The sequence below is a fragment of the Microtus ochrogaster genome, chromosome 24 (genome assembly GCF_000317375.1).
Source record: "Microtus ochrogaster isolate Prairie Vole_2 chromosome 24, MicOch1.0, whole genome shotgun sequence".
NCBI lineage: Eukaryota > Metazoa > Chordata > Mammalia > Rodentia > Cricetidae > Microtus > Microtus ochrogaster.
Window position 1 is genome coordinate 22,481,301 of NC_022024.1, and position 5,370 is coordinate 22,486,670.

Here is a 5,370-nt window from a genome sequence, read left to right on the forward strand (position 1 = left end):
TACCTCTTATTATGACACTATTTGAATTCCTCATAGAACAGTGACTGAGATCCAGCAATCTAAATTCATCTAAACAAAGTAAGACAATTTTTTTTTAAGTTCTGATCTCAGAGATCACTCATAATATCTCTCAAATTGGTGGAGAAAAATGCTAAACTCCATTTCTCAGTGAAAGGAAGAAATGTCAGTTGAGATAAAAGGAGGGATTTCTGCAAGTCTTCTTTTGAAAACATAGTCGATCAGAGCAACCTGATGTGCACTATCAGCAGAATGCAAGACTGTGTATCTGAAAGATGTGTAGAAATACTTTCAGTTTATTGATCAGCTTTAATCATTCATTCCTGTAAGCGCACACATGAAGAACTCTGTTATGTATGTGTTCTGTGGTATGTTTCTGTCCAGAATAGATTCCTTTAAATTTATGCTTTATTGATAGGTATGAAAGTTTCTATATAAAATTCCAGCTCACTGTAACTGACACTGAAGAATACAAGAAAAAATTAAGAGGGCAATATGTAGCAGGTATAAGAATACTAAACTCATTTCTGATATTATTAACATTAGATATCCCACATGAAACCAAAAAGGAAGCTTTTCCTTTAAATTAGATATGCTATACACATAATGTTAGGACTTCTCAAACTTCTTTCTTTCATGACCATTTTTACTGAGAAAACTTTAAGGGATCCTGAGTAACTATAAAACAGTATGCAATATTAAACCACAATGTTTGTATGAACTCAGGGAAAATGTATGTATGCTATGTGTTCAGAGTTAAGGTCAGATTCCACAGTTTAAATTACTAAACCCTAACCAATATACTTTTTTATTTTATAAAACATAGTTTCTTAAATCATGGGTTCGTGAATAGAGCTATAATTTAATATAAGGTTTAAAAACTCTTCAAAAGCAAGTAGTTTCTGAAAGAACAGTGACTAAAATTAAATTCAAATTCAGGCACTGCAATTTATTTTTTTGACAATGTTGACTTGTTTCCTCACATTGCCTCATAATAGTGTTCATTTTGAATATAGGTCATGCACACTTATTTGTACCATACATTTGCACCCTACAATGATACATATCTTTGTGTCCCAAGAAAATTGCCTGAAACAGCTTGGTTCAGATTCAGTATTTTTCTGGGCTATGAACGTCTGTGATTTTATAAAATATTCTGGTCTTACAACACCCTAATATTATAAGGAAAATGAAAAAACACTTTATCACTATACTTCCCCAGCATGTGAATTAAAAGGAACATCATCATGTACTGTGTTAGACTGATTTCAAAATTCTTGTTGGAATTGCTGACTTGAATCTGCCAGAGATTCTGCAGGATGCAGAAAAAGGAGACTGACAAACTACTTATATAGGCAGAACTGTCTTTAAAATTTCCTGCTTCAAGGAAAAGTCTGCCAGATGCTATGGGCCTATAGGCTGAAGATGGATGCCCCAATGGTACAGAAGGACTTGGTTGAGTGTTCAGGCAATGAGATGTCTCTGTCAATTCTAGAGTTTTGGAATTTGCTTACAATGTGCTTCCTGTTAAATTAGGTAATATTCTATCCTTCTGGAGTCTTTGATGGAGTTGAAGTATTGATAATTATATTATAGTTTTCCTTAGCTATGATAATAGATAAAGTATTGTAACTGTAATTCTTGCTTGATATCTTCCTTTTTTTATTTAAACAGAAAAGGGGAGGTGATGTGGGATTCCCCTCTATATGCTGTGAATACCATTGGTTGATAAAGGAGCTTTTTTTTGGGCCTATAACAGAGCTATAGGGGAACAGAATTATGTAGAGAAAACTAAACTGAATGCAGGGAGAAAAGATACAGAGTCAGGGAGAAGCCGTAGAGTCTCCACCAGTGTTAGACATGCTGAAACTTTGCTAGTAAGCCACTGCCATGTGGTGATATACAGATTAATGGAGATGGGTTAAATCAATATGTAACAGTTAGCCAATAAGAAGCTAGAGATAATCGGTCAAGCACTGATTTAAATAATACAGTTTCTGGGTGATCGTTTCAGGGCTAAGTGGCTGGGAACCAACAGGCGGCTTCCTCCAACATGATCAGTTTGGTTTGGGATTAAGACTAGAACAAATAGTCATGAATGAATTGGTGTAAAGTGTAAAATGGATGATCAAATGTGAAGAAGGGAAAGGGAGGTATTAGGAGGAATACAGGGAGAGAGAATTAAAATGAAGGCTAATTTAAAGTATTGTATGGCAATTGAGTATAGTAGAAGCTTCCTAAAACATTTACATATATAAAGAGAACCTAAATAAAATTGTCAAATAACTGTAGAAGACAAAATCCCAACCGGACCTTGCTTGTCTCCAAATGAAGCTTCTAGGATAGGGAATGGGTTACAAATAATCAAGTTGTGAGCCAATAGGGCCCCATGGAAACTCATAAACTACATTGGCTATTCCCAAAGCTATTATTTGCTCTCCACAAACTGGCAGTAAGGTATTGAGAAGAAGCTTGAAAAATCTTATAAGTTAGCAATAATAGCAAGATTCTCAGTAATCATAATAGAGCCCACCCTGAAAACAATGAATTATAGTTCCTCAGACTGAATTAAAACAACTTTTGAAACATACCCAAAGTAAAATCCTTTAAAAATGAAGACTAGCAAACCTAGAGTCCTTAAAGCCAACAGTCCACCTATGAGCCAGAACAAGAACAAATATAGCACAGTGATCTTAAGGTTACAGTAGTGGCATGCGTATCATGCTGCTCTCGAATTGGACTTAATACCCACACAGCATGGATAACCCTACCTGCAACCGGGAATCTGTCAAAGTACCCAGGCATAGTAAAATCAGGGCTCTCTGTGGAAAACATACAATGGGCATTTTTCCAAATCAACATGATCCCTAACTACATTATAAAGATTTGTCATTATACTGTACATAAATAAGTGAAGTCTTCATTCCTTGTCAAGGAAAAGTTTTCTGTGCAACTGATGAAGATCATTGCAGAAAACTGGAACCAACCAAAGTACAGAGTTGTGGAGCCTGCTCCCAAGGAATGTCGGTACAATTCTTACACTTAAGGCTGGGAAAGGGTATGGGAACTAAGAGTTCACTGTCAGACTGCGATTTACAGAAATGTCAGAAGCCTCACCCATGAAGTCTCATCAACATGGCTGCCGAAATTTTATGTAAACAACCATTGTAGTGGATTAAGTTAAATGCTGAGGATCCCAAAGTGGATGCAGCAGCAGAAACACTGCAGATTCCCAGTGGTGGTAGTGGGCTGCGGGTCCCAAGAGCAGCCAGTCCCAGTAGGGATGGCGCAGTTCCCCAAGTGGCTGCAGTGGGCCATGAGAAGCAGCGAGTCCCAGGCAGAGAGAGACAGAAGGATGGGCGCCCACAAGACCATGCTGCAGGTCTCCAAATGCGGCTGGTCCTTAGCAGGGAGCCACATGGTGGGCGAGAGACAGGCGCACCATGCAAAGTGATGTTATATGTTTATTTAGTGGTTTATGGAACGGAAGGGGAGAAGGAGTAAGGGGAGAAGAGGGAAGAACACAAAGAAACAGAGATAGAGATTGAGAGACAGAGAGGCAGAGAGATGGTGAAAGGAAAGAATTGGAGAGAATGGAGCAAAGCAGAAGGGTGAGAGAGGGAAAAGAGAAGAGACTCAGGCTGGAAGCTGAAGATCAGCTGACCTAGGCAGACCAGGAAGAGAGTGGGTGTGGCTTGTCTCTTAAAGGGAGAGAGCAGACCATTACAATGATAGCACCAGTAGACATATTAACATGAATGGGTAACATGAAATCTCAGTCCTAGACAAGGAAGTCCAGGCAATAAAAGAATGCTGAGAGTAGGAGAAACAGGTCTTTCTGAGAGAACAGCACATTAATTGGTTATCCGGTACCAAAAGTACAGTCCTAAGAACGTATACTTACAAGTAACAATAGACAAATGAACCGGGTCTAATTTATGAATTTAGAAATGTGTGTTGGTGTGTATGTGCACGTGTATGTGTGTTTATAATTTTGGAAAGGTGACGTACAAATGTACCTTTGTCTAGCTCTAGTAAAATAAGTTTGATTCTAGAAAGCTGCTTTGAGAAAGCAAGGCGTTTTATTTCTCTGCAATTATAAATATGCCTCAATCTGAGTGTTTGGGCACTCAGTGTGCTGATTGCACTAAAATAATCTAATCGGAAATCAATTGAGATATATGCATGTTCAAATCCACCTTAGTGCCAGCCATCTCCCACTTTACCTCCGTGCCTTTGTCCTTATAGAAGGCATCACGATTCTCACTTTGTAGAAGTTGTGAAAATATTTCATGAAATGGTGCCATAAAACGCCCAGCATAGTCGCTGACACCAGGAAGGAAGTTAATTAATGGAAGTCGTGGTAATGCTGCTGCAATAACCCCCTACACTATTACTCCTGCTGATATCCAAGCTTTCAGAACCTGCAGTCCGGACGGCCACAAATCCACACATATTTGTCACTCTTCTCTGAAAAGGCTTAATAAACTTCTAAGCCAAGGCGTAGGATCTGTATGCTGCTAACTTGGTTTTTAATGTGTTGCGGTTGTACCCCTCTGAGGAGCTCATTAGCAAGACTGCCTCATCAGTTGCTATGGGCGTCACACCAAGATTATTTTTCATTCTTGCTCCCGACTTCAACCTCTTCTTTGCTCTTTTACACCCTGCATAAAAAGGAAAGCCGCTGTGCTCCTAAGGAATTTTTATAATAGTCTCTTCCTCTTTGTTCTCACAGGGAAGTGAATTGGCCCTATCTTACAGCAAGATAGGGCTTCAGTCCAAATGTTTAGGCTTAATTCACTCATTACTGAGCCTGGCTGTACCTGGAAAACGATAATGGAGATCTTATGCATATGCTAGCTAGCTTCCCAATAGAGAATTCCTTTTTTGAAAGAAATAATTAGATGAATAAATTAGATTTTAAGCACTGATCTACCTATATACTCCAAAGAATATGTAATTAGAAATTTAAGCGGTGGATAGGTATCATTAAACCATTGGAGACATTTCTATTAGAAGCTAGAGAACTGCCCAAATGTTAATTGTCTAAAGCCATTTTCAAACCTTTAAACAAGACAGAGCATACGTCAAATCGATTGAGCAGGACAATTCAGATAAATGTATCTGATAAATAATGTTGTATTTAGGAAGAAAAAAACTACATTCCTGTTATCTAGTTAACTTGTTTTTTTAAAGCTGTGATCAAAGAATTTGATGAAAGTGCAGTGGCAGAGTGTGATTTCAAGTCCAGAAGTCAATCGTGTTAGAAATTAATGATAACACAATGATAGCATTCAGTGTTATACAGGAAAATAATATATCCTTGACTAATGTCTCTGTCTGTCTGTCCTC